The sequence below is a fragment of the Dromaius novaehollandiae genome, chromosome 4, assembly GCF_036370855.1.
Source record: "Dromaius novaehollandiae isolate bDroNov1 chromosome 4, bDroNov1.hap1, whole genome shotgun sequence".
In the NCBI taxonomy this organism is placed as follows: Eukaryota; Metazoa; Chordata; class Aves; order Casuariiformes; family Dromaiidae; genus Dromaius; species Dromaius novaehollandiae.
In genome coordinates, this window is record NC_088101.1 from 8,631,518 (window position 1) to 8,641,095 (window position 9,578).

The window sequence follows — 9,578 nt, forward strand, 5'->3', positions numbered from 1 at the left end:
ACTTTCAATTAAATTTTGCTAAAGGAAGGATGGCAACTTTAAAAAATCCTTTGAATACGAAAGAAAAAATAACTGCTAGTTGTTGCAAAGGGATCCAGGCTCACGTGAAAGCACACTCAGAAAGTCTCTGAGATGACTAGAGACAGTGAAGAAATTGTGTTCAACCAGAGGTGGCTGCCTATATTGGAAGTGCAGGAGGATGGTGAGATGTCAAAATTAATATAACCTAAATATCCCTAGAAAAATCGATTGAATCTACAGTTCCACACAAGCTTGCAACTGTGGTCACAGGATTAAAATCGCAAAGATAAACTATTCTAGTAAGATCAGGATCAGAAAAGTTTCCTTAAAGTCTGATTGTGAAGTAAAACAACAGCTTTGCGGCTACAACTCTGTCAATGAAAACAATAAATATTGCCACATAAGCCAACAGATGTTACCTGACTGCATGCTGTACACTTTATCTTCCACTGGAAAAGCTCAGCTCATGTGCATTACTTGTTTTCACAAAGTCTGACGTTTTACAGCTAACACGTTCTTGCTGAAGGCAAATAATTATCAAGCTCCCATGACAAGCCCTGCAGCCCAGCAGGCATGTGATGGCGGTCTCTATCTTGGGCTGACCAGCAGCCGACAGCTTCCTTGTGAATTTGTTTTATTCTAAGCTATCTTTAGAAACATCAAAGATAGACCTGTAATGCACAGTGTTAGAAATGCTATATTCAGATGCCATGCAGATGATTTAATTCAAAGTCAACTCCTTAAAGCAAATGGATAACTTAAGGTACAGTGCAGTAAGTGCAGTATTTTTAAAGATTCCTCAGTCTTATTCACTGCAGCCTAATGGCATATATGGAGAGTGATAGTAGAGGGAATGCAAAATAAGATCAAAGCCAGCAGCAGAGGAACCCCCCCCAAAAAATTTTAATATATTTCCAATTAACTAAGACTATAACAATGCAAAAGAGGGGAGTTTTTGAAAAAGAGAGCATCAAGACTAGGCTGTTCCCCTCCTTCTTAATCTCTGATTAAAACATTTGCTTACTATGGCCTCATGAGAACATAATACATGATACAGTTCGTGGTTTTAAAATATTCTTGGAGGTCTTTTAAGTATTAATTAGCTGGCTTTGTATATTTGCCTGCAGAAGACTGCATTATTTATTTGTAATGCTGTAGCACCTGGAGCTCTGTCATGGAGCAGGACCACGTTGAGCTAGGCTCCGCAGAAACACAGAACAAAGGTATGCATTAAGCTCAGCGAACAGGACAGCTACACTAGCTGCTTTTGCAGATTTGGCTACAGTTGTATATTTAACACTGGAAGTAGCTTGAAAGGAGAAAACTATCTTTTCTAAGACTTCTAGCTAACCTCTCCAGACCTACAGTTTAATCAGCTCTGACAAATACCTGCCAATCCCATGAAGGAAGGAAGAATTTTTAGATGCTGGGTAATATTGAAAATCTAGCTGTGGTCCAAAGGAGGGCAACTTCTGAACCAGTACAGTTTTTATCATAGACTTAAGTGCAGGTAATCTCAAAAAAAGATTAATAATATATTAGTATTCAATGACAGATGCAGAGTAATTCTCCACTGTGAATCAAAGTAATCTTTTTTTGCTTTTGAGGAACAAACCTGTACAAAAAAAATCACACAATCTCTGCTAGGTTCAGTTGAAACAAAGCAATGCAACATGTGACAAACAGCCAAATAAAAACAAAGCAGGCATTTCCATGCAGTTATAGTAATACAAATTCACTCCTGTATGTAAAACTGGGATTTTTATTTTTAAATTGATGTTAGTATTTTTGAAGGCTACGTGGGAACATGGGTTGTAACATTAGTGAAATAAGGGACAGGAACAGATGCTGGCATGGTGAGCAGAAGGTGAGCCAGACATGTGAGGGAGAGGCTGTACCAGTTCTTCAGCAGCATAGTTTCTGACAGTGCAACTACTGATCATGCCTTAGGATTAAAATGCAGCTTGGAAAAGGCAAACTACCTGTGTGATCACTAATAATTTTCAAAGGTGGTATTCTTGTGCAGAATATTATTTGTGAACATATTATATGGTTAGATGTCTTGATGTGTATATATGTGTTTTTTCTCTGGAAATGTTTCTATAAGATAATTACCTTCCAGATGCAGCACATTTGTGATGCTGCAGGGAACCTATTCAGAGCTTAAAGGCTCCAATTTGGGGATGCCTTTCTTCTTCATCAAGCTGTAAGTTTCACAGGAAATCAAGTTAGGTTCTTAAATTTCTTCCCACCAGGTAGAAGTCTGTTACTTTGGGATTACAGTATTTTAATGCCAACAGCTCAAACTACCTTAAATCAAATAGTGGCATCTCCCCACAATTCCAAGCTCTCAGAAGGCAGAGAAACATAGTAAACTGCTGCCATGCGAGGAATTCATTTAAGCCTTGAATAGAATGCTCTGAAAACAAATATATATAATTCACTAGTAAAGAAACACAATGCTATTCATAAATAATTTACTCATACAAGCTGTTTTCTTACAGTAAATAAGAAGTATGTGTGGTTTTGTTTTTGTAGGGTTTTTTTTTTTTTCAAACTTAAACTGGATAATCTTCAGGATCCATCCATCTCACCCCTTGGAGCATTTTTCATTTTATTCAGACTTTTTACAATAGGCATACCATGATATCCCTTAAAACAATCAAATGTTCACTTTTTCTCTTAAGAGACTGGGGAGGAATGTTTTGAAAGTATTACATAATCAGCCCTTGCAAAAATACACTCAGTATGCTTAACTCGTAATACAGTCTGTGTCACCCATTATTATTTGGAATGATTTGAAACAGGAAAAGAAAAGCAGTTATTCTGACAGCATCTCTCTGGTTGCTTTTTCTCACATGCTCTGTTCAAATGGTCTTGCATTATGAAACAATCTTGACCACTGAATTCCTCTCTTCCTTCTTCATTTACCTTGCATATCCATAGAGCACAATGTCCATATTGCTATTAGCACAACAGAAAGCTTTTTTTTCTTTTTTGATCATGTAAGCCAAGGGCAGAATTAGTCCTTCACAAGCTGTTTAAACTACTTTGAAAGAATCTACTTCATTTATGTTAAGAACGGTGCTATTCCTATCATATAATCGGTGCTTAAAAGAAGTGCAGTATCTGGGTTTATAGGGCAGGGCTTAGGGGACAACCGCCTGTGGAGGCCAGGAACACCAGTCTCTCACAGAGGCAATATTCCTCATGTGAGGGAGGTGAGTGCTTCCTTTTCATACGCAGTCAGGAAGCCGGTGGAGGTAGGAAATCCTGCTTCTGTAGCTACCTCTCAGTGGACCCGTGAGTGCGTTCAGAGAGTGGGTGGACAGCACTTGCCACTCCTCATAACATACAGAAATGGGGGCACGCAGGAGAGACTGGTGCCACCATGCAGACAGGAGCATGCCTAATGTATGCACTGGGAGCTGGAAGCAGAGAAGGGCTTGTGGTTTGCTGGTAATTTGAATGCGACATGTGAATCATGAACCACCTTCCTGTGTGGGAGGTGGGTGTACTGTGTGGTGGGGAACTGGAAAACCAGCAGATCTATGAGCCAGAGCAGCTGCCTCACACAAAAGCTCCTGCCCTTCTGTGTGGCAGAAGCTGTGGGATTGCAGCATTGCCTGATGGGCTCACAACTCCGTGGGAGATGTTCCTCAGTTGAGTAGCGATGGCAAGTGCAGGGACTTCTTAGGGAAGGGGAAGCATTCTGGGTGGAGCACCTTCTGCCCAGCTGTGGTGATATTTTCTCCTCAAAGAAGGAAAACAGTGCTGGTATGGCATGTCGCTGCATGCTGCCCCACCTCAAATAGTGCCTGTAAATGCTACACTGCATTTTATCTTTAAATTGTAGATCTCTTTAAAAAAAAAAAAATCACATGGTAATGTAAGGAAAGAAACACATGCTAATTAGTACAAATAGCAGTCATAACAAAAATAAATTACTTTTAAAATTAGCATAACTGACTTGACAGAGAATAAAAGCAGAATCATCTCATTTTGAGAAAAAAATTTCTTCACAGAAAATGTTAATCATGGGAAAAATGCTGAGATATTTAATTTTTTATATCATCATTTTAATAAAACTTCTGTGGAGCTAGAGAGTTATTCTGTGACTGCTAGTGTAGGCTTGTTGTAAGCATAACTATAATTTGCACACTTTAGTGCATGGAAGCAAACTGAGACTTTGGCTCATAAATTATCTGTGGTTAGACTAACTCAATCAAAATACTCCTCTGAAGCCAGTCAAATTTTTCTGTATTACACTGGTGCATTTAGCACTATGTCTTCTTTGAGCCTAATGAATATAAACAATTGCCGTATTTCACAATTCACTTTCGGCAGGTTCCACCACAGAGGGTCTGGCTGTGGGCAACAAGTTTCTTCTGAATATTCAGACATTAATTACATTATCCGGCATACTTATGCTGAAGAGCTAAAGATAAACTTCTGAAGAAAGCTAGACAAAGTAAGATGCTGCACTATTCAGAATAAATGTGAGTGGCCAGTAATACTCTACCATGACCTCAAACGAAAAAAATATTTGGCTTGTTTCTAAGAAGAGCCTGTGTTATATATTAAGTAGACCACATACACCGGAAGACTTTCAGAGGCAAAGACAAGATCAACGTGTTTTAACTTCCTGAAGCAAGACAGTCTCTGCTTGTGCCTGGGTGAACAAGCTAAGCTGGGTCAACACTCCAGTGGAGTCAGGTGGACAACACAAATCACAGGCATCTCCTGGCATAGGAAACAAGGGCTTTTTCCTGTTTAAGCTTTTTTCTTTTCTTTTTTTTTTTTTTAAGCTTATGCCTGCTGCTGCTTCTTTAGTCAACATTTTGCTGCTGTACTACTATGTTGTACCTGACCAAGCATCTGGATAGTCATACGTGTTTTGTTTTTTTTTTCATGTTGGGGAGAAAAAAGGAATGTAAGAATTAACATTCTATAATCACTGCTTTTCTAATTAGTCATGCTAGTCAATTTTTGTGGTGTTTGGGACAGCGTCCCAATGGATGCTTCTTTATTTCATGAACAGGCAGCCTGGATTAATGCTTTTGGAGTTTTCTGGAAGCATCTCATTCACATTCAGGGATTTAATGCTCTTATGAATCCTTTAATTCTTATATTCTAATATGATGTCTGTCCTTGCATAATATTCCCTTTGGAAGTAAAGAATAGTGTGTATCCCTCATGCACCTGCTGCAGCCATAAAGACTTCATCATATTTTCATGGCATTAAATGTACCTAACAGTTGTCTTGTAGACTACACGTGAGCATGGGTGTTAAAAGGCAACGGTTCATTTTCTGACTTGCTCTTATTAACTCCTTCGATAGCCAGACTACCCTTTTGTAAAATGACAAATTTAATGCTTGACATACTGTTGCACAGGAAATCTAGTAAGTGGTTGGGTATCCTGCTTTTAGACAATGTCTCCTGTCACGATATACTAGAAGAGGCATTCTTGATGGCTTTCTTTTCTGTGCTGTAATCTTAAGCAAGTCTGCTTGTTAACAGAGGTACTTTATGCAGTTTTTTCTGGGATACTATTCATCCTCATTTGCCATAGTAGCAACTACAAAACTGAAAACTGATTTAAGTTTTCTCATATACCACATTGGATCATACTGCTGTACCAATGCTTTTGTTCCCTACTGTATTAGTGTTCATTCGTCATGGTCCTTCTGCCAATTTTCTTCTTTGTGAGTCTTTAAAGTTTAACTGTGTTCACCTGGTGCATTTACTGTGGTCTAAGGACATATATTTTCAGTAGCCTTTTTACTACACTAACATATTTATTGAGTGTTTTGCATTGGTCTCTCCTATTTGAGGAGGAGTTGATAACAGAACTTTACTGGTATCAGTCCCCATTTCTAGCAGTATGAAGTTGGAGGTACATTTGATACTCCCCCATAGTCTTGAATTAAATTTCTGTCAGGCCTTCAGTGAACTCATTTTGAAGGTCTCTTTTGGCATCTTTGGTAGTTAGATCTGGGCAAGCTGACCTTGTGGAATTCTTGTTTCTTAATAACAAGTAACAACAAGTTTCTAGTGTGTCTCATTTTCCTCATGTGAAGAGGGTGATATCATTGTATTCTATAAAGAGCTGTAAAAAAATGAGTGAAATACGTGATCTCATTGAATCAGGGAAAAACTGCTTTTTGCCCAGCTACATTGTGATTTACACACACAGTCTGAAAATAACGTCATTTCAATGGCTCTTGCACCACTGGCACTAGACATCTGCTCTCCCCCAAACTCGTCTTCTATCAGTCTCTTCCGGAATTTCTTTGCTTGAAAAGACTATATAGCAAAAATTGAAGACACTCCCTTCCCCTCCCCCCCCCCCTTTTTCCCCTTTGCTCTTAACCAGTGACTTCTGCATGGTATTTTGCCTGTGATAATGCATATTTTCCTGTGGAACCATCAACTGTCAGTGCAACTTAACACCAGCCTGAGGAGAACATTTTTGCTGCCATGAAGACTTCCCTCCACTTTCTGCTGCTCTGCCCGAGATTTGGAAAGCCGATGCTGGTAAATTGGAGCAACTGGATTGATGCATGAGATACCGACAGAGTGACAGCTTGTTTCTCTCATCCTATGCTCTTTACTCAGAGCCCAAGGAAAACCCCTTAAAACGTTACTACCCTCTGCCTTCTAGCCCTAGTGGTTTTCAGTGCTGCATGTGCTAATTGGCTGCAAGCTTAGGCATCAGAAAAAGGAAGTCAAGGAGACTGCAAGGACATACTTGTCCATGTTCCTGCATAGCCAATTCCTGCTTCTAAGAAATGCACTGTTGTGGGATTAAGGTGTTCTTGTCACCTGTCTGGATCATGGTCGATTTCTTGAAATACGTTTTTCCTTACTTAAAAATAACTGAAAATGCACATGACACTTCCTACAAGAGTATGCTTGTGCAATAAAAATACCGTGCTGAATCCTGCACCTGCCAAGTCAGTTGAATGGTTCTTTTGCTGGTTATTTACTAGTGATATGTGTGATCTTAGTGTACTCAGGTCTGGACTTGCTGAGCAATGGAATGAAATTTGACTGTATCTTCCTTTAATGCTCTTCAGCAGAATTGTTGGTTTCTATCCACATCATTTAAACAACGGCTCTCTGGGCACTACCATCTGGTTTAGGATGCTGGCAAACATGCGCTAGAAGGAAAATAATTTAGAATGCAAACTCTGTGAGAAATGCAGTAGAAAGCATACAAGAGAGAGCCCCTGTCTAAATTTATCCAACATTTAAAAATTATGCAACTCAGTTGCTACCCATAACCCTTCTGCTTCTTACAACCTGTTGGTACAGATTTACTATTGCCAAGTCCACAAATCCAAAATTACTAACTATAGGTGGTTTTATGTGAAAAGCGGTTCTTGCTGTTTTGAATTCTTTAACATTAGGTAGTTTTCCTTAAGTCAGTTATACAGAGAACATATTTTATAGTATGTCATTTATGATTCCAACTTGGTATAGTGACTGCAGGTATCTCCCATACTTGCCTAGAGGATTTCGTGGTAACAGTATTCTTCCCTGAGCTGCAAATACTGAGGGTATTTACAAACAACTTTTTTTTTCAGTACTGTGTCCAGCAAATATTTCTCTTCATTTTTAAGCACTTCACAAATATTCAGTAATTCTGATCAAGTCACTGCTAACATGAAGAAATTGAGAAACAGCATCTGAATAACCTGGTTTAGTTTACAGCATCTGAAGAATAGTTGAAGATGGCACAGATGGAATTACACATAGCTCTCTTTTTTTATTTAGATCCATCAATACCCAAACCCACTACATTAAAGCTATTTTTTTTACCATCATAATCTCCAATCAGGAGATTCAGTGTATCCTTTAAGTATCTTTTTTAAGTAACAAAACTATCTGATTATAGTTAAAGCTGCCTTGCTGAGTTAGAGTCATGGGATCCTAGCAGAAATTTCAATCATTAAAAGTTAAAGTATCTCAGGCTATTAACTTATGACGACTTATTTTTAGTGTATTAAAATAAATCAGCTGAGACATAAGTTATTTTAATTATTTTCCTAAAGAAAAATTTAAAAAAGACAGATCCGCACAAAGTTATTTTTCTCATGCTCAGAATTTTCAGCTATGCTAAGACAGATGACATATCAGGCAGTTTAAATAACATTTTTGTTTGAATACTTTCTTATCTACCAACTTCTAATATGTAGTAGGTAAATTTTGGCTTCTATAGTTAAAGTATACATTGGAAAACATGCATTGGTCAAGGTTTATCAATCAACAGAATTTAAAGACAAAAGAGTAGTCTCTGTAATTATCATTAAAATGTTTAAAATGAATGTACAAACTTAATACAAAAAATGAAGTTGTGAGTTTTTCCAAGTGCTTGTTTATATATTAAGTTATAGCACTATAAATGATGATCCAAATTAAACACTAACAACCGTATAGAACACCTTGATGTTAATACCATTCTTCCTGCACTGAAGTGTACATTATTGCAGACAAAGGATTCTAGTGTAACTGCATCCTCACGATGATTTGTACAAGTATGAATACACCAATAAGAAAAATACCTTCATATTCTTAATCCACTAGAAACATGCACATGACCAGGCCTACTTTCTATTCACCTCTGCTATTTATAGACCAGTATAACCCTAACCTCTTTATACAGGTCCTGTAAAACTGTAGATCAAGAATAATACCCAAACTATGGAACTGCTGCTGGCACTTCTGGATTTGAAGTGTGCAAATCAGTGGATAGTGAGGAAACACATCCCGGAAATTTACGGATTTCTTAATGACCCAGCCTCATAGACTGTTAGAAGTAGAGCACATTTAACATCTAGTAAAATCTGTAAGAATTCACAGTACTTCATATAGTTTAACCTTCGGAGGAATGAACTCCTAACAGTATGTAAGAACTTTAAATTTCTAACTTTAAATTATTTATAAAAAATTACATAATTCATATATTAGATTTGGTGACTCACAAGCTCAAAGTCATGGTTTCCTGCTTCTTACTCTTTCATAAAGCCAGTGTCTTCTAGGAGAGTATTATAATTTCTCTACCTGGAGAAAAAACACAAAGCCAGAGATATTTTCATCGCTCACTTTCTTCACTGTCTCAGCTCATGTGAGGTGTTTCTTGCCAGAAACTCACTTTTCAGGTTGCTGCAGTAGGTAGGAGCTTATGTGCACATCCTGTAAATCACACATTACTGAGTTATTTGGCCTGAGTTCAGCCCAAAAATGTTTTACTAGCTTCATCCATTGTGAGTAGAAAAATGTGAATTTTAATGATCTGTCATTATTAGCTTGCCATCGCCATTTTTGAAATTTCAGTTCAGCATGGAAGTCAAAACACAGCAAGCAAGTAAAAAACTACCTCCTCAAGGATTTATAAAAGAACACTTCCCCAAGGTTTGGAAACAAAACCCAAAAACTATTCATAGTACTATAGTCATTGCAGTTCTACTGCCATTGCACAGTGAAGTATTTTCTTGTTTTAGTTCCTATGTGGAACCAGTGTAATGAACTTCCCAGTTTTTTGCATTCAGA

The 9,578-nt window shown here is 37.9% G+C and overlaps 1 long non-coding RNA gene across 1 annotated transcript in view; it reads right to left on the reverse strand.

The window, feature by feature from the left end:
* LOC112984718 (uncharacterized) overlaps positions 1–9,058 on the reverse strand; it is a 64,336-nt gene extending 55,278 nt beyond the window's left edge. Inside the window, exon 1 of the long non-coding RNA XR_003259570.2 lies at positions 9,011–9,058. This is a non-coding gene — a long non-coding RNA (uncharacterized LOC112984718). The remainder of the gene's footprint in view (positions 1–9,010) is intronic.
* Positions 9,059–9,578: the final 520 nt, after the last annotated feature.